This window comes from Fukomys damarensis, unplaced genomic scaffold, assembly GCF_012274545.1.
Source record: "Fukomys damarensis isolate Sample0158 unplaced genomic scaffold, DMR_v1.0_HiC HiC_scaffold_11, whole genome shotgun sequence".
In the NCBI taxonomy this organism is placed as follows: domain Eukaryota; kingdom Metazoa; phylum Chordata; class Mammalia; order Rodentia; family Bathyergidae; genus Fukomys; species Fukomys damarensis.
The window spans coordinates 38,874,725-38,895,745 of record NW_022900923.1 but is presented as its reverse complement, the minus strand read 5'-3'; the positions used below and the strand labels follow the sequence as shown (position 1 = coordinate 38,895,745).

Here is a 21,021-nt window from a genome sequence, read left to right as displayed (position 1 = left end):
TTTTTTTTTTTTTTTTTTTTTTTTTTTTTTTTTGTACCGGGGATTGAACTCGGGTCCTTGTGCTTGCAAGGCAGCCACCGAACCGCTGAGGTAAATCCCTGGCTAGTTATGCACTTTTAATAAAGCCAAGGCTGATCATTGGTTTCAGGTACTGTCAGCATGATCTATTTTAAAATTCTTAATCATTAAATATCTCTGTTATTCCTGCATTAATCCATTAGCTTATTTGGGATTGCAAAGCAGTCATTTTCTAATTTCATACACACACAAACATACCCATCTGCTTTTGTACATGGCAGCTTATCTCTGAGGAACCTATTTGCCATAGACGTGCAGTGCTATAGAAAGTCCGTGTGTCACGGAAGTGACGTCATTAGCTAAGAACCAATTAGCACCTGAGGCCCATCAATATTGCGAGTGATCCCGGAAGGGCTATTTCCTCAGTCAAAACCTCAGAAGGCTATCGACGCTTTGATGATAGCCTCCCAAGAAGTTCTATGGCAAATGGTCTAAACAGTGCTCAGATTCCTGACCTTAGAAACTGTGAGATGTTTGTTATGAACTGTTAATGTTGGCGGTAACATTTTATGTAGCAATAAATAACTAAAACTGATTTTAGTGCTAGAGGTGGTGTGCTGCAGGCTGCTTTTTCACTGATGATAAGGCTTGGTGACAAATACCTATCAGTTATATGAGTCCCTTCTTTTTATATTGCACACAATGCTAGCTGTATTTTATTCAGCCACTGTCCTGCTAACGAACATTTGAGTTGTTCCTGGTTCTTTGCTATAATCAGCAGTGCTTCCTCCAGTGAATCTTTGGGTAGAACTTTAAGTGAGACCCACTCTACATATGTGTATACGGTCTAACATGTATGGTATCAATATATGTGTATACATCCTAGGTACAATTTTTCTGGATATTACCAAATTCCATCCTATAGATTTATAAGAAAAGTCTCTTTCATTCCTACCATGTTTCATGGAAACTACAATTTCTTCTCCTGATCACTGATCATTTACTTTTTGCTTTGGTTTAATGGTATTGGTTTTGAAATCTACTATGTATTTTAAATGGTCTTTTCATTTTGAATCATATAAATTTTCTTTCCCGCTTTAAGGGGACATATTCTGTTTCCCCCCTACAATTTGTGTAGTTATAAGCTTTTGAAACTCTCCTAGTCCACATGTAATTTACCCTGTCATGCTGTGAAAAATATACAGCTTTAGTTTTTGCTTATGGCTTTCCAGCTCATCCAACAAAATTCATTAAAAAGTCAGCCTTCACTCACCTATCTCAAACCTGCTTTATTGTGTATAAAGACAATTTAGTCTATGCTCATTTTTCTGTTATTCCATTTTTTCAGTCTATTTCTGCATCGATGTCACACAATACTGCCTTAATTCGAATTAAGTTTTAATTATGGTGACTTTATGTTATGCTTTCATATTTCTAAGGCTATTCCTCTGTATATACTGAATTGGGGGGTATTTCAGGCTTTCTTTGCTTGTTTTATATGAACTTTATTATCACCTATTTAGATCCAGAAAAGAAAATAAGTGGTATTCTCATTCGGATTGTGTTAAATTTTTACTTTAACTGTAGGAAAATTATCCTTGAAACACTGTACATTTAGCAATACCTCAGGGAGGTATGCCACATTTTCTCTTATGCTTTTCCTAGATTTGTTATCATACAGGCATTTGTTTCTTCCATTGTGTGTTCTGCCCAGTTCTTCACCTACTTTGAAGCTAGTATTATCTGAATATCAACTTTATATCCTATTACTTTGCTAAATTATCTTATTTTTGTAGTAATTTTCCCCAATAATGTTGACCTTTGTTAAATGTCCTTTCATCAGGTATGGAGATTGTCATAATTCACAATGGATCTGTTATTAATATCTAATATCAAGCCACTTTTGCATTTCTATTTGGTCACGATTTATTAATTTTTAAAGTTCACCGTTAGGTTTTACCAATATTCATGTTTTCTTCACTAACCCATAAGTGAAGCCAGGTTGATATTTGGGAAGGAGTGAAAAGGAAATAGAGGGCATTCTGTAAGACTGTGGATCAGCAACTTCCTTGATGCAAGATACCAGTAATTACCTTCTTTGTTTTAAGTCCCGATTATCTTTTTAAACATTAAGATTATTTTTTTCTTTAAAAGCTTGACAGACTTTGGCCTTGTCCCTTCCATCTGTGGCTCCTCTTAGGGTTGCCCCTGCTGGGCGGCTCTAGAATCTTGAAGAAGAGCTCAGGAAATCAGAGCAAACGCAGTCAGAGGGGGCAGAAGAAAGTGTGAAAACTTTGTCTAGAGAAACAGTGGAGTATAAAAAAGTACTAGATGAACAGATATAAGAAAGGGAGAATTTGAAGAATGAGGAATGAAAGCACAATCAAGAACTGACATCTCTCTGGGTGTGGTGGTGCACGCTTGTAATCCCAGCACTCGGGAGGCTGAGGCAGGAGGATCACTGTGCGTTTGAGAGCAGCCTGGGCTACGTAGTGAGTTCCAGGTCAGTCTCAACTACATAGTGAGACCCTGTCTCAAAAAAAACCCAAAAAGACAAAAAAAACAAAAAAAACCTGACATCTCAGTTGCTAGCTGCAGAATATAAGGGTAATCTTTTAGAAAAATAATTGGAATACATGAGGGATATGATAAAGCATTCAGAAATGGAGGGAACATCTGTTTTACAGAAACAGGTATGCCACCTCATGGACTGATACTCAGTAGTTACCGCAACCATTCATTGAGGTGACCGTAGGACGAGAACGACAACACGATCAAACACATGTTCAGAGCCAACTTGTGAAAATGGATCTTCTGGGACAAGAATATAGCAAACTTACCGCACGATGCAAGACCTTGGAAGCAAAACTCTATGAAAAAGAACAGGAAAGGAAACCTACACAGGCTAAGGCAGCTGAGTTGCACAGGGATGTAGAAACAAAGGGACTTTACCTTTGAACATAAAACAACTACATATGTTGCCACTGTAAGAAAATTTTTTAAAAAGTCAAAACCACCAGAAAAGAAAGGACCTGGTAACTATTTTTGTGCACAGCCTCATTATTATAGAGTACGCTTGAGTGAAACGCCATTTGTGGCTGGAAAGTCCAGCAGTCCTAGCCATGCCTTGGTAGCTAACATTCAGCGTGTCTCGCACCTAATGTAACACACGGTGACGTTTTGTGGAACGATTGAGTGGTGAACAACATTCCTGTGGCAAAACAAGTACCTTCTTCAAGAGGTAGTAGAAGTAAGGAGTCGGCAACACCTCCCTCTTCCAGCAGCATCAGCGTAGGGTTGTCAGAAGGCCTGCAGACTTCACAGGATGGGTTTGGCCCGATAAGTTTTGATCACCAGCACAGCAGCTTGTGAAACTTCTGCAGGAGCCACCAACACTGACTTGAAAGACAGACAGCTCAGAGTGTGAACTGGAGGCCTTAGTGGGAAAGACGGAAGCAGATGCCAACCAAACAACTAAAGTTCGAAAATACCAAGCACGGCTAGAGAAACAGAAGCCAGAGAAGCGGAAAAGGGAAGTTAGAGCTAACAAAAAGACTCTTGATGGAGAAGGAAACAGCAGGAGCTGTTTTTCTGGACTCACAGCGACCATAAGTAAAAAGGATTTTGCCAAACTGAGACCTGGAGAAAAAAGCAGGACAAATCTTCAGTTATTGAAGGACATGCAAATCATACAAAATGTAGGAAAGCCATAATGTGTGTTGGGATTACTGACTGCTCACTCCAGGCCATAAGTTGTATTCAGATATTCTGTACCTCATCGATCAGATATTGACAACTTATTTTCCAGGTTTCATGCTCACTAATGTTGGCATTAATTAATAGAAGGTGTTCAGGGCCCGAGCTTCATTACACAGATTTCTAGTGTTATGCCACAAAACTGAATTTTAAACCATGTGCGTAAATGAAACTCAAGGGAGTTTTAAAACTTGAGAAGCCACTTTCTTTAAGATGAAGGCACTGTACTGCTCTATTGTGCTTTGTAAACGTTACCAATTTTTTACTTGCGGTGTGATTTTAAAAAGGTATATACATGCATGTATAAATTAGGTTTAAAATTTTCAAAATTCAAGGCTGGTCCACAGGCAGCATTTACCTCAAGAGTCTCACTTTTAAATCTTCCCTGGCATCAGGTGCCAACTTCACTTTTTTCGCACGACTGTTAAATATCCTTTGACTCTGATGGATATTTTCTATATTTAAGTATTTATATATTTAAGAGGATTTTTTATTTGCTTTCTTGGTATTTTAATCGATGATTAGCATTAAATGCATTGCTGTTGTTTTTTTTTTTTTTAACACACTTTAAAACTTCTGAAAGATCCAAGTAATCATTTCAATGCAATTTTCAGAGTACAGATTGTCAATGAAACAAGGTTTTTGGAGAAAGGCAAGAGAGAGAAGGGCGCTGTGGCAAAGCACACACATGTGCAGCTTTTCCACCCCTGTTTGTAATCACGGTATTCGGTCAAGGCGTTGAAACTTAGAGAAGCCCTTGAATACTTGTCCGTGCTGTAGAACATGACTGCACTGAGAGCGGTACACGTATCATTATCACATCAGTGTAAATCTGAATAGCTCAAGATGTGTTAACTTTTCATAAATTTGGAGTTAATAAAGCAGCTTTTTTTTTTAAGGCCAAAAAAAAAAGCTTGACAGACTTCATCTAAGAAATCATTTCTTTTGGTGCTTCTCTGCGAGGGCAGTAATTTTAAAACAGTACATATTTCTTTCATGGTAATTGATCTGTCTCTTCTGAGATCCTTTGAAGGAGCAAGCTCAATCTATAACTTCACATTTATTGTCCTAGAATTGTGCAAAGTAATTTCTTAGCTTGAGATCATGTAGTTTCTTATTTTGTGTATGTATTTGATATTCACTATAATAAACAATTGGTTTTGCCGATGGCTTATGATTCATTTTCCTGTTATATTTTCTATCTTACTAATTGCAGATTCTAAAAATTTGTTCTTTAGGCTCTCCTATGATTTATTTTGTTCACTTGGTCTTTTTAGGCTTTCTGGGGTTATTTTTACTAATAATTTTGTTTAATATTGATTCAGGTACTCATTCCTTTTTATGAGCACTAGTTTAGCAGATCCCATAGAATCATTGTTTCATTGTCATGATTTTTAGGAAATTCTGGATTTCATTTTATCCTATTTCTCTTGATACTAATGTTAATATCCATTTAAAAACACTGTAAATGGAAGAGACTCTTAAAATTTTATTACTAGTTTCTAGTAGTACAGTTGAAGCATATTGTTTGCACTATCTATGTTGATATTTGGAACTGTTTCTGTTTTTATTGGCTTTTGTATGGCTATGTAGCCAACTGTTATAAGTGCTCCATGTCCACATATAAAGAAAAATATGTTTGTACTGTCAGAGCTCTGGATTACACTATTTTCTATAATATGTACCTTATTGATAATGATTTTTAAATCTTCTCTGTATTTGCCAAATTTTTCTTGTCACTAAATCTACGCGGGACTGATAAGGATATTTAAAATCCTTTATACTTAGTATTTCACTATATTTCTTCTCTCTCTGGCACTTGCAGATTTAAGTAATAGTTGTCATTATGCGCTGAGTGTGTAGAGATGACTGTTACATGTTCATCATTGTGGACTGCAGCCTTCAAACTTACAGTGTAACCTCTGCCATAATTCGCCTGCCTATAATTCTTTCTAGTCTCAACGTAACAGTCCATACTGTTTCATTTTTAAATAGGCACTTGCTTGCTCTCTTTATTCTACAGATATAACAGCTTCATCAGACTAAAAGGGAGCTCAGCCAGCCTCAAAACATGAGAAGTTTGGGCTTAAGAGCAGGATAGGGGAGACTGGACTGAATGAATTCATATCTCATTCCTATCTGAGATGTGTACTCTGGGTAGTATCACGTGAAGTGACACTATTTGCACTTTGACCATTAGATTTATAGGTTTTATTGTTTGTTTCTTTGTTCTCATAATCACAGCCTGTTTAGTTTCATATTCCAGACAGACTACACAACTTCATGACAGAGGATTCCTTTTGTCTCAGAAGAGCAAAATCTTGGAAAACTGAAGGGGAAAGAAAAAAATTGGGATTGAAATTCTCCATTAAGCTGGGGATTTAGTTCAGTGGTTCCGCCTTCTGCCTTGAAAGTGCAAGGACCTGAATTTGATCCCTGGTACCAAAAAAAAAAAAAAAAAAAAAAAAAAAAAAAAAAAAAAAAAAAAAAAAAGAAAGACATTAGCTCTTAAAATTTTGTAGTTGACATTTATAGTCTTTCAAAGATTTTTATCTATCATTTCCTCTGGATTGGGAAAGGATGAGATGAACAGGTACAGTTGACTTGCCACCAGCAAGAAAGTTTTTGCCTTTGGCATTCAACTTAATAGTGGTATATCTAGAGGTCATTTACATTTTTCTGTTAATTTTATATACAGTATTTGCTTGAAACTAATAGTGTAAGAATAAATAGTATAATCATGGTGGTTGGTATGCTGATATTTAAAAAGACCTTTTCTTTTTAAAGTAGAAATGAAATAAAATAACCAAAATATTGAATTTGGCAGTACTCATGAAGCATGTAAAAGGACTTTTCTCTTTTTTCACGGTTAGGATATTTCTTGAAGATAAGACTGGGTCAAAAAGCAGAAAATCTCCTGTTGACTTGCTTGTCTTTAGAAGGGATGTTTATTTTTCTCTCTCTTCTTGTTTTAGGAAATGCAGTGTACTACAAAAAAACTTCAAGTTGTCAGTGCAAAGCTTAAGCACTTCCAAGAGCAACACATTAATTTATTGGAGAAGAGCAAAATTATTAAAAACCTCTAAGCCTCCGTGAACAGCTCATTTACCTACTTTGCCTAAATGCTAGCCTAGAATTAGTTCTCGACTAGAGAGCTGTTTATTTTGCAATTAACAAAGAAGTGAGATTTCTCTGATAATTTTTCCTGTATATTAAAAAATTAACTCAAGGTTGCTTGACTGCTTAAATGTGGTAACTTTTACCCGCCACGGACAGGAATGAAGGACTTCAAGGCTCTGGAAGCTTTATGGTAATGAGTGGGTACTCTCCTGAGGAACCCCTGTGTACGCCACAGTGCAGACACGGTTTCATGATAATTAGGTTCAAGAGCGAACTCTCCAGGGGATGAGTCACATGCAGATGATAATAGCCCCCATTTGTGAGATGATTGTTGCATTTAGCATTACACGGTGTGCTGTATAGGTGCTAATAATAGTGCATTCTCACCCTAACTCTCTATGTTAAGTATTTGTGTAATTATGTCACACCAGCTCACTAGAGCTCACATGGATTAACTATAAGTAGTAACAGTAATGACAGTGCTAGGATTTATATGTTGATTTTTGCATCCTATGTTTTTCAGGTTGGTGAAAAAAAGTTAGATACAAGAAGATGATAAGACTAATATAATAAATTCTAATATCCTCACAAACTAGCTCAAGTGATAGAAACAATATGATTATAATTAAGGCCCTCGATATTCTTGTCTTATCTAATCCCTTTGCTTTTCCCTGCCAGAAGTAGCCATTGTCTGAATTTTGTAATTATATAATACTCATATTTATTTAAGGGATAGTAATAATTCCTAATGATACAGTGTTACTTTAAACCAAGTATTCAAAATATATAAATTACAAATTTATATATACATATAATATATATCTAAAAGTTTGCCTGATTACTTTTATAAGATTTGTCCATTCAAGGATTTCTTTTCAACCCTTCAAATGATGCACTGTAGTCCGTTCTAAGAATGTGGCATAGATTATATCCACGCCTCCGTGGTTCCTGCTGTTCGCTAATATCTGCTGCTATTTCCAAGCTATTTTTCTTAGAAAACAACTCTTGTAAACCTTACAATGTAAACTGATTCCTCACTGAGTTTTTTGTTTACATTTTCCATGGCACTGGCTGAGCAATTTTTAAAACTTATGTAGCATTTTCTTTCTTCTTTGGTAAATTGGCCTCCTAACATTTTTTGTTTATTTTTCAGGGATCCTTTCTTTTTCTTATTTTATAGAAGTCATTTGCATATCTTGGATACTAATCTGTTTTCTATTATATAACTATACTGATTTATTTCTCCAATTTGAGTTTGGTGTATTTTGGAGACTAGATACTTTTTTTTTCCTCATTGAGTTTATTGGTACATTTTAGGTATACAGTACAGTTACATTCATTATTGGGATCTTGTACCTTTACATGACAGGTCTTGGTTCTCATTGTTTCCCCTTGTCCCTGCCCTCCCTTCACCCCTCCTCCCCTCCCCCTTTACAAACACCTCATTTCCATTTTCTCATATTTTTTTCTCTTCCCTTATTAGCTTTCCCCCACCCTTCCCACTTTCCCTACACCTTTAGCCCCTTTCTTCCTATTTCACATTGTAGACACTTTAACATTTGAATATGGTCAAGTCATCTTTTTCTTTCTGGGTCATGATCATTGTGTTTTTAATAGAATTTCTTTTTTTATTGTAGGGTCACAGTATTTTCTTCTATATTGTTTATAGAATGTTTTTATTTGTTATTTATTTTTGGCTTTTCACATCTAGTTCAATACTACTTTTGGAATTTATCTTTTTGTGAGCTAGGACATTGAAACCTACTTTTAGAAGCAGGAGCAACTGTACTACTTGCTGCTTTCTTTACTGGTGGGCAGCACAGGGCTATGGCACATGAGTTACACATGTCCATAAACATGCTGAGCCTTTGTCTTCTGTTCCGTTGGTTTCATTTGATCATCCATGTGACATTGCTGCTGTCTTAGCCTGAAAGGGCTAATCTGCTACTATGTTCTCCTTTCTACCATGTAGCTTGCCTATCAAAGTCCTTATCACTAAAGGTTATTACTTACAATATATTTATGTATAAATTGAAAATCTCAGAAGTTAATAATTTTCATCACTTTGAGGGGGGAATACTGGGGATTGAACTCAGAGCCACATACACTGAAATTAATAACTTTTCTTGACTTTCCTCATGAACTATAGAAGAGGTGTTTTTTGTTTTGTTTTGTTTTGTTTTTGGTACCAGGGATCAAACACCGGTCCTTGTGTTTGCGAGGCAGGAGGCAGAACCCCTGAGCTAAATTCCCAGCCCAAGAGGTTCAAACTGTTAAATTTCAATTCACTCTTACAGTTTTGTATGATTTTTGTTCTGAATTTTAAGTACCCTCTTTTAGAGTCTTATGTTTAAATGTTATTACTATTGTTTTATATAGTCAACATTTTCTCAGCTTATTTACTTTTAGTTATTTCATTCACTTTAAAATAATCTTCTATGCTCCTGACATAGTCCTTTGCAACTTAATTTACAGAGATCTGTTACAGGAAATTCTTCGAGATGCTGATTAATGAAATGTATTTATTTTATTCTTGCTTCTTAGATCATAACATAGCTGATCATATCATTTGACACTATCGTATTTCAGTAGTGTGAAGATGTTTCTATGGTCTTCTGGTTTGCATTGTTAAAAAATTATGCTTCCCAATGTTATGCCTCTGTAGTAACATGTCTTTCCTCTTAGGCTGTCTACAAATCTCTCTCCTTTTTTCTGTTCTTGTAATGCTGCAGTGTTACTCCAATTTATCTAGATGTGGACTTTTTCTTTATCCTGATTTTATTTCACTCTGATTCTCCCGATCACACTTTCATCCATAAGAGTTTTGTAGGCAGCCCCTCCTCCGTTATTCTGTTCTGTATCTCTGTAGCCTCAGTTGCACATAAGGTTCTGTCTTCCAAGACTATAAACTTCTTATTCTTATTTTAAATCCTTTGGCCTATTTTTTGGCTTTAGTGTTTAGATAAAATTTCAATTTATTACTTGTCTTCACAGTAAACCACACACATATGCTAAAGAATTACAAGGAAGCGATGAATTTTAATTTTTTTAATTTAGATTTTGCGATTGTATGGGCTGCGATACCAGGAAAGTTGTCCCTCCACTCTGCACTCTAAACCTACTCGCTTCTCTGTCTTTCTCCTCACCTCGACCTCTCTCCTGTAAAGTATGGATAATAAGTCATAAGATTAAGAAGTATATTTTACTGAATTGTTTCCACCAGGAAAAACATTGCAGGTTGAGTTTCTGAAGTGTGTCCTGAGACAGGGCCTAGAATTAAAGAATGCGATATAGTAAAAAAAATTCCACTCTACCAGTCATATGGTTTCTTTTGTGATGATCAGTATTTTCACTATGTGATAAAGTTTTTGTAGTTTTCCTGTAGCTGCTGCTCAGCCTATGTTATATTAGCTTATTTGTCTAGAGTGGGTTTTTAGAAGGATTTCTTTTTTACCATAAAAAAAAAAAGAATCAGGAAAAATAGAGATCTCACACTGCAAAGGAAACATACATTTTTCATACTCTTGTCCATGTGTATGTACAACTTTGTATAATTATACTTACAGTGTTTTCTGCTCTCCGTGGAATTTTGCATTTGAATTTCCTTTGTTATCCAATGTTGTCATCATTTTCCATATGTCATCATATTTTACCTTTTTAATATAGGACCTTTAGCTCTCCCCGTTAGTAATGGACATTTATGCTGTTAGATTTTTTTTTCTACGAAATACTGTTGCCCACACCTCATCCATGTTTTTCTTTGTTTCTCACAGAAGCTATTTTGTACATGTATCTTTCTGTCCATTGTGTGATTTATGAAATCTGTTTCCACCCCTAGTGTCAGGGTGGAGACTGGCTGGGCAGAGAATCTGTTGTCTTCTGGGAACTATTACTGGTGCATTGTGACTTAGAGTGACTTGATCAGGAAGAGGAAGCATGAATTGTGTTGTGTCCCTTAGTAACTATTTGATAACTTTGGGAATTATATTTGCTTATTCTGTGTCTTATTATATCTGTACAATGAAGAATAACAGCTCCTTTATTGAAAGGTATTTGAAATACAGATGAATAAATCTACATTAAATTCTCAATAAATTTATAAATACTTAATGTAGCCTCGTCACATAGAAAATGCTCAGTAATTTTACCTATGCTTTTCAGAGTATAGTACAGTGTAGTATAGTACACTGTCATCATCAAAATAGCACTTCATGTACAATAAGCACACACCTCGAATGTGTGTACACATGCATGTGTGGGTTTGAGTTAAAAACCTATGGACCTTGTATCATTAACAATTTAGACATAGGACCATTATTTCATCCCTGTGACAAATGATATCCAGGGAGATAAAATAAATTCACTGGTCAGTAAGCAGTTCTCAGTATTTCTCCTAGTTCAACACTCTTTCTTTTAAAGATAGTAAAATATTACTTTAGTTTGCTCTTCTTGGATTTTCATTTATTCATTTAAAAACTCATTATTAAACTCATTATGTGCCAGGCATTAGGGCAGCTTCTGGAGAATGCAGGGAGCAAAATATCCTGAGTTTTGTTCTAAGCATGGCGGGGAGCCATCGGCAGCCTCTGACTATGGGGGTCACGTGATGGGAGTTCTCCCTGAGAAGAATCGCTCTTCCTGCTTCCGGGAGGCCACGGTGGAGAGAGGTCACGTGGGAAGCGGAGACAACAGGCCGGAGCCTGCTACAGAGTGAGTGTGGCCTGGAAGGGAATGGTAGCAGGAGATCGGGTGAAAAATGATGGGATTCAGGGAACAAACTCCCTATTAAAATTTTAAACAAGCGTGTGTATAGTAACTAAGGAATGGAACGACTACCCCAGCCCCTACCATAGCTTCCCAGGCCAGTCTTCTTTGCAGAGGTAACTGTTGTTACCAGTTCATATCCCCAGCCCTTTTCCAATGTCGTCTATAAAGGGTTTATGTCTACGTAAAATAAAGGAATATTTTCTCGCAATTTATTTTCACTGTTTCCCCTTATTCTGTATCGCTGCCTCCTGCTCTGGTGCTGAAATAGAACTTCTCAATGATTTGAAACTCCTCAGAAACAAGCCTCTCACGTCATATATTCAGTATAGTTTATTAAGACGACAGTAAAGCAAAGAAATAATGTCAGCTCATAAAATTCTTTCCTCGTTTCTTTTTTTCCCCCGCTTCGTTTCTATTTAGTCAGGAGAGTACAAAGTTCCAGATTTTAAAGGACCCACTTCGACCCCTTTTTTTTTCCTCCTTTTTCACTTCGGGAAGAAAACCAGTAGAGGGCGCTGATAACCCTGCACATTCAAGAATTCTAAAGAAAAAAATTGTGTCGAGGAGAGCAGGGTGTTAAAAATAGGGATTGTTGCACTGTGCCACTACAGAAACGGAAGATTTCTCACTTTGGTATCTCTTCTGAAAGTTTAAACTACTTATACTACTAATTTATGGAGCTTTTCTCATCTTCCCATTAGCACATTTAAATGTAGGCTTCCAAAAATATTCTAAGACATTCTTTTAATAGAGTGAAAAATAGTTATTTAATAATATTTTATGATCAAATTATAAATTACTTTATTTGACTCAAAGTGACAAATCATTTGGATAAGTAGAAGCTGCTTAGTAAATTGAGCTAGGCTTGTTCAACGGAGAAATTGTATTTTCATTTTATTTGGTTTCTAAATTGTACGTGTGTGGATGTGTCTGTGTATTCAAAGTTTAAAAAATTATTCAAAAACAGTTATATTTAACTGTCAAGGGTATTTAACATGCCTATGAGTAGCAAAATAGTTTGGAGTCATTATTTGCTCCTGTTGTTAAAAAACAAAATTAATGAATGTGTTGTGGATCATCATAAAAGTATAAACTGTTGTAGAATTAATGTACTTGCTCCTTCATTTATTGCCAGGGGAAATTTGGCCTTTCAGATGCTTTAGAAACTCCCTTTATTCAGTCAACTAGTAATCTCTAATTACAGTGTCCTAGGATGACATAATTTTTCCTAACAGCAAGCTTGTGTATTAAGAAAACTTCTTAGGGTAATCCCAGCACAATTTTTACATTTTCAGGATTTTTCTTATTAATGCTGTTAAAATTAATTACTATGCACACTTTTGGAAGCTCACTTTCAAATGCTGACCATTATTTTATGTGATGGAAATTCTTATTTCCTAACAGACAATTCATAGCCAAGACATGTTTTACCTATGTTGAAAGGTAATGGACTGCCTTTATCAGCCACTAGAAATCTCAGTTTCCATGTCTTCACTAAAGTAGCATCTGGCTCCAGAACAACAAAAATATATTTTCCAAGAAATATAGATAAGTTCATTTTCAGGATGTTTTCCACTTTCACACTTGGAGGAGTATGCGAAATGTCGAGCTTGAGAGCGTAGAGAACTGCCTTCTCTCTCATTATGACTAGCTCTGAAGAATGCTAAATATATTCCGTCATTCATGACGACAGTGGGACCACAGACCCGTGACATTCAAATCTAGGTACTTTTCATTCTTTGATGATTTATTGAGCAAAACTGCAACAACCTACACAATTTTTCTTGGCTTGCTTCCTGTATAGTAACACTGAAATAGGACCAGGCAATTCATGGCTTTCTGCCTCTGGATGGCAGTAACTCCTGCTTCAATGTTCTTGACCCTTAACTACATCTTGAAATACGGATTTCCCATCCTTTGTCAGTTTTCAGGCCAAAGAAAACTCCAGTTGTACTCAGTCTGAGGCACGCATGCGCGCGCGCGCGCGCACACACACACACACACACACACACACACACACACACAAATTTAGTATAAGTAAGGAGTCTGTTCAGTGTTAAAAGTTGATATAACCAGTCCCAGGCTAAAAGGAAAATGAGGACACAAAGAGCTAACCTAAAAGAATTGGCATTTGGATATTTCCATATGTTTATATGTGATTCATTTTCCTTCTTACATAAATTAACAAATGCTGCTGAGCCAACCATATTTCTTACCTCGAGACAACGAGGCATTGCAAGGGCTCTAGGAATACATCCAGGCTTTGGGAATAAGCATGTCTACCACTAAAATTATGTGCTCTGATTAATATAGCCCATCTGGATTTTCTGACTGAGCCTTTTTGTAGACACAAAGAATTAAAGAGCTTAAACATTAAATAAAATGAAATGCACATATGTTAAATGTAGTTCACTAACCTCTCCATGCAGTGGCTACTGCAATACCACGAATTGACATCTGGATTGGGCTGTGGGCTGTAATTTATTGTCTCTAATATTTTTTCTCATCCTCATGTTACTTGTCCTTTTAAACTCACTATTCTTTCCCTGTGAGTCCTTTGTTCTTTACCTTAGCCTGGGATGCTCTTGTATTGCCCAAACCCTAAAATCAGCGGTGTCTGAAAGTTCTCTTGGGACATCTTTCTATAGATCTGGTCCTCCATAAAGGCTCTACGGCTGTGCCTAAGATGTGTTTCTGCCTACTCAGCTCCCTGGGTTGTGTGGACTGTCACAGAACCACAGCTTCCTTGCTGGAGGAGGATTATGAGAAAATATTCATCATTTTGAACATTCTTTCCCTTTGTAACAAATTTCCTTCTGATAATTTACTGAAAAGTGATATATGAAGACCAAAATCTACATAACCTACATTCCTAGGCATGTCAAATTTGGTGTCTAACTGAAGTGGCATTAGTTTCTTATGGTTTCATAATAACTACTTTAAACTACTGTTGATTTAACAGACTTTAGTACATACTCATGCATTAATTCATTATAACTCGGAAAATACATGCAATACCCTGACTTCTGAAAGATAGATTCTAAAAATAATTATTTATTATTATAGCAAATTTTTCACCACCAAATGATATAGCTTCTATCTTTATAAGGATGAGGGTTAGGCATTCTTTGGGCAACAGTGGAGAATCATCAGAGTAAAGATGGACTAGGAAATGGAGCACACAAAATTAGAATTTTATGACTTTGGCAGAAAAGACTCAGCAAGTCATTAATTCCAATGGTGTTAAAAAGCAACTCTGGAATGTGAGACTTAGAATCTAGGGTCAAGACATGAGTATAGGAACCGAGAAAACTGGAAGCACAAATGAAAAGAGGTCTTGAGGAGTGACTTTCTACAAGAACTTCCTCTAAGGTTTTCCTGAGGTAGCAAGCATAAAACTTTGTGCATTTGAGTTATTGCCATAACCTCCTCATGCAAGTGACCCAAACAAAGCTAGGACTCCAGGGAATTAGCTGTATCTGGCATCGTCCAGCTTGGGTTATTTCCAGCACTCAGTGACAGCCTCAACCCCAACTCAGCAAGAGCTGACCGTGTTGCCAATAAAAAGAATGTTGTGGCTGGACTCCAGTGTTCTGAAGACTTATGTCTGAGCGGGGTCAGTGCCCTTAATAACTCTGGTCTACTAATTTCTGCAACTCCAGGATGCCTATTAAAAGTGTCTGAGGAGTATCTTCCAAGTCAGGGGACTTTTTCTACATTCTACTTCTATCTTTCTCATCTTTGAATCCTCTCTCTTTTTTCCAGAGTTGTTTGTTGTTTTATTTTTATTTATTTATTTATTTTGGTACCGGGGATTCAACTCCAGACCTTGGGCTTGCCAAGCAGGTGGCAGAACCACTGAGCTAAATCCCTGGCCCTTTGTCGTTTTTTTTTTCTCATTCTTTGTGTCTAGTTATTCATTTGACATATATTTACTGAATCCTTGGAAATACCAAGCATTGTGAAACATTGTGGCTGATATTAGGTACAATGAGGAAGTACAGATCCTCTCATCGTGACATTTATATTGTGGGGAGGGAGGCACAGTGAAGGACTTACAAATCAAAGAGTTAAGGGCTGCATGGGACTGTAAATGGTGCTATGGTCTCTGTATCAATAACTTGCAACACAGATTTTGAAAGAATAGGGAGTCCGGAAGAGGTTGCTGGAGGAAGTGATGGTTAAGCTGATACCTGTTATTCATGTTCAAAGTGGTCAAAGTTGAAGCCAGTCAGGTAAAAGAAAGATAGCTATTTGGGCAGAGAAAACAGCACATTCAAAGACCCAGAACTGAGAGATATATAAAATTGATTCTTCATTTTGAAGCAGATGACAAGGCCAGATTAGAAGTGCAAAAGATTTATTGGGGGAAATGCTAGTAAAGGATGAAAGAGAAAGGAAGGAGTGGTAGTAGAGAATCTCAAAGCTGTGTGCAAGTCTAGCATGTGTAAAGACAAGTTGGGAGGATCCCAGGCTGCAGTACCGCTCTGGAAATGTCTTGGCCAAGCCTATGGGAGTTCCAGAGAAAAATGACCTATAAGAAGAGTCCCGTTTAGGGGAAAAATGATTAAGCTCCAGGACTCTCCCCATGCCCCCAACAACCCCTGTGCTCAGTCACGGACTGGATGGAGCCCAGGGAGAGCCAGTCCCTAGCATGGATTCTGTGGTGGATCCGAAGGTGTAGCAGTTGGAGCCCCTAGGATAGCTAGCTACTCTCTCCACTTGTTGAAAGAATACCTGAGCGACAGTTTACATGGCTTCTTTGGTACAACCTTCCCACTGTACAATATACTATGTTTACATTTGTTTGGGAAACCTCTCCTCCATGCTTCATGTAGGTCTCTCCTTGTGAGAGGAGGATGGGGAAATACAGCCCTCATCGCTTCGGTTGGTCTCAATCTGAGATTGTTTCCTCATAATCCCCTTTGTCTGCTATCCATTCTGTCTGTTCTCCAGAGTCAGCAATCAGGCTGACATCTTCAGGTCTTTGTGACTTAGTTGGTGGTGTAATTTATGCCCTCACTCCTGAGGGGCCTGAACTCCAGGTAATGATAATCTTTCTTAGGCCAGGGCTGTTGCCATTTGCATTTCTAATCGGGCAAGAGAGTGATCATCCTAAGTACATTTAAGTGGATCACCTGTTTCCACTTGTATTCCTCGTTTCACTTATTGAAGGAAAGAAACACTGTGCTTTAATGATCAAATCATTTGCCTTGCCACGATGGTAATTCATATTCTTGCCTGCTGTTCCCTGGACATTAATAAGTCTAAAGTGCCCGGAGAGAAGTTGTGCTTTGTAGTTCCACGGGACCCATAGCATGTCCCACAGAAGGGTATGCTCCTTTGGTGATCAGGATGTCTAACTTAGAATTATGGGTATGAGAAACTCAAAGTCCATCAGTGAGCTCATAGGAATGATGTTAAGTGTGACTACACCAGCATCCCTACCTCCATTTCCTGACTCACATTTTCCCATTGGAAACAGCACCATACTGGAGAGTGTATGCTATATCCTGCTATCTAATTTTTACGAAGTATTGCATCCAAGCTGGCGTATAAGTCACCCTTCTGTCAGACAGTTCCAGGGCTTCATGAAGCCAAGTACTCCAAGATGGTGCTGTCAATGATTTTCCCAGTGAATCTCATGATCAAGGGCCTACCTCCGTCACTGCAGAGTGAGTTCCCTAACCGATGCTAGGTTGGTTAGGATTTTATGTCTAGGAATCACAGACTCTGTAAGTCCCCAGATGATGGTTCTGCCTGAGACTTTGTGAGCAAAAAAGACAGAACATATTCAATTGTGGTATCTTCCCTATGAGTACTTATCTCTGACCATCTTAGGAAGAAAACCAGCATAGTCATCTTGCCAACAGATCAACTGATTATCTCAGGTAATAACATCTAATTGGAGAGCAGTGTGGGTCTGTGGGCTTAGCAAACTGGGTATTCAGAGACAGCAGCAATTTGTTCAGACTTAGGAAGTGGAAGTCTGTGTGTTTTGTTTTGTTTTGTAGTACTCGTGATTGAATGCAGGGCCTTGCCACTAAGCTATAGACTGAATGCTTTAAAAAAACTTTTTGGTTTTAAATTTTGAGACAGGATTGTGCTCAGTTGCTAAGTTTCCTAGGCTTGGGCTTGAACTTGTGATCCTCCTCTCTAGGACTAATGGAGTTTTAGGATTGTAGGCACACACTAGCACAGCCACCACAAAAGCCCATACTTTTGAGTCTATGTATTGCTTTCATTTCTTCCACTTTGGCCATTCTTTTCATTTGCCTTTTGTGCTACTTTGATGTTATCGAATGGTGACAGGTAGGAACACTTTCTGATGGCTGGACGAGTTAGCTTCTGGGTTTTCTAGTGCCTTTTCCCTGGTATATGTTTCCTGATGTGCATTCTCACATTTTGTGTCTCCACTTCCCTATATGACCAGCAGATCTTCCAGTTCTTCCTTCTCTCTCTGTTCCGATCACTGGGCCACTGGCCACTTCCAGGAATCTGCATATGTGCGACATTCGCTCACTTTTCACTTCCATGCAACATGGATGACCGGGTAGGTACACCACTTCCTGATTCACCTAGTGGGAAAATTCTTATGTTTCTATCCTCTTTTAAGGCCATTCACATATATGGCTATAATGAAGCCATTGTGTATCTGTGGCTTTCACTCATATACCTGGACAATTGATATGTGAACAAAAACCAGATCTCTTCCGTATCTTATTCAGCTGGTCCTGAGGGGGCCCCCAAACACTGAGGGAGGAATGATTGTGCAGCTTTGAGATGTGCCATTGGAACCTGGACTATTTATGCAGTTTTTCAATGCCTTTGGCTGTAGTTGAGCTGGATTCCAGATGTGACATTTTCATCTTGCCAGGCTGGTGATGCATTCACTACAATTTATGATTATTTGCATGGAAAGGATCCACCTTCCAAGGAGAAGTTCCCTATGCATGGTTATACAGTGCCCCATGATCAAGTGTCTGTTTCCACCAGTGACTAGAAAAATGCGAAAGTTGTTACTCAAAAACCATTTAGGCATTTTATGTTTTTCCCCCTGAAGTTTCCATTAATCTTCTCATAGCATCCATTCTTGCTACTGATACCTCCAACATCACTGGAACTACCTAAGTTCCAAGGGGCAAAGCTGTTTATGCTAAAGTGTTAGTCCACCTAAAGCTCTTACCCTTCTGTGTTAACTGTCATAGGGCCTGGGACAATCCTACATTACAGGAGTAAAATGTGTTACCTCTGAAATCTGAAGAAGTGAATCAGTTGTTGAGCTTCTGTATTTAGGGAATGTAAAATGAGCCTGTTTGTCTTTTACCTTATAGAAGATGTCCTGATGCAACTTTGACCACTGTTACCTAAAATCTGTACTGGAGTTGTAGTTTCCTGGATCTTCATAGGGTTTATCTCTAACCTTCTGAATCACCTATAGTCTTCAAGATTATTATCTCTTTTTTTTTCATTTTGTTCAGTCACCTAGATGTCATCAGTCACCTAGATGTCACCTAGATGTCTCCAGTGTCACAAAATGTATCAGCCAAGTTAACGGCCCAATATACCTAGAGCTTTATACATTTGTTCTAACAATGATGATCATGTTTGACATGGTAGCTTTGATGGGAGCTCCAATTTGGGTGAGCTGAAAAGAGTTGGGAGTCATTCATCAAAGTTTATTTAATTTGTTAATTTCTGGTAATGTAAGTGGAGATGGGATAAAGACTACTACTCTTTTTTTTTGTACTGGGGATCTAACTCGGGGACCTTATGCTTGGGATGCAGGTAGAGGCTGAGCTAACTCACCAGCCCAAGACTGCTATTCTTACAAACTGTATCTTTTATAAGGCAGTGAACCTTGCCATTCCATAATGGGTGAAATATATTTTGTTTACTCTCCTGGCTGGCACTGGGGAGAATTTGATATTTTTTTGCTTAGTCTTCTTCAGAATGATAGTTCTTAATACCTTTGGATGGATAGCTAAGCCTTGCTTTGTTTTCAGTTGACTCTCCTATTTTTTTCTTACCCTCACATGCTTCAGACACCAGGAAATACTGAAATAGTTTATCAGATTCCAACACACACACACACACACACACACACACTCTACAATTTTCTCCAGCAAATGCAACCATATTAAGTTCTGTCTTTAGGTTTTTGTCTTGTTCCTCTCTGAAAGGTCACAGCTGTAACAATTTTCTATGCCTGCTGCAGAAATCAGAGGTTAATCTCCAATGATGTTTCCTTCTCCTAGAGAGTCTAATTTTCTAAACCAGTCTTGAGATTGTGAGCTCATGTGTACATATGTGTAAATTAAATGACCGGGATGTTTAGATTATGTGTGTCCATAACAGTGAAGATATTTTGTACTTATCTAGGGCACTGCACATATAAATAGCACATGGCATATGCAATACCCTATTTTATTATTTTAAATGATCAGTAACTACCATACTACTTTGCTATGTTTTTTCATACTATTTGTGGTTTTATCTAAATGATATATGAGGACACTCTATTTTCCTGACATCTAATTAATCTTTGAATATGCTTTATTATAGATATCTTTGTAAGTTAAGGAAGTTTCTTTCTCTTCCTACTTTGCTAAGAGTTTATTTTTAAATAAAAAATGGAGGTTGCATTGTGACAAATATTTTGTTTCTAGTGGAATTGTATATATACATATAATATAAAATAAATTTCATATATGTCATATATATTTTTACATTGACAAATTTTTATTATATGAAATTAACCTTGAATTCTTAGAATAAATCTCACTTGGTCATAATTGATTATCTTTTAAAAAATATTTTTGGATTAAATCTCCTAAAATTTTGTGAAGAATTTTTGCACTCTAGATTCATTAGGGATAATTACTAAGTTCTCACTTCTAATTTTCTCTTTGCTGGTTATGATAATAGGATAATCCAAATTCTTAGAATGAATGGAGCAGTATCTATTACCCTTCAATTTTCTGAAAGACTTTGTGGGGAGTTAGCTCTGCTTCATTCTTGGACATTTCATGGATTTTATTTCTTCTTAAGTGAGATTTGATAGTTTGTGTCTTTCAAAACCTTTGTCCATTTTATGTAAGTTGTCAAATTTGTTAATAAAAAATTATTCATAATTTTCCTATTAATATTTAATCATCTTATTCCAATACTATGAATTTCATCCTCTCTGCTTTTTCTGATTATTTGGCTGAAGTTTCATTAATATTCTTGAATCTGTGAAGGAATAGCTATTTTTCCTTTGCTTTACCCTATTTTTTCTTTTAAAATTTTATTGCTTTCCAGCCGGGGATTTAGCTTGGTGGTTGTGCAGCCTGCCTTGCAAGCACAAGGACCCAAGTT

General features: G+C 37.2%; 1 pseudogene; it reads left to right on the top strand.

Annotated features, from left to right (window-relative positions):
• Positions 1-3,750, top strand: part of LOC104870016 — an 8,207-nt pseudogene extending 4,457 nt beyond the window's left edge.
• Positions 3,751-21,021: the final 17,271 nt, after the last annotated feature.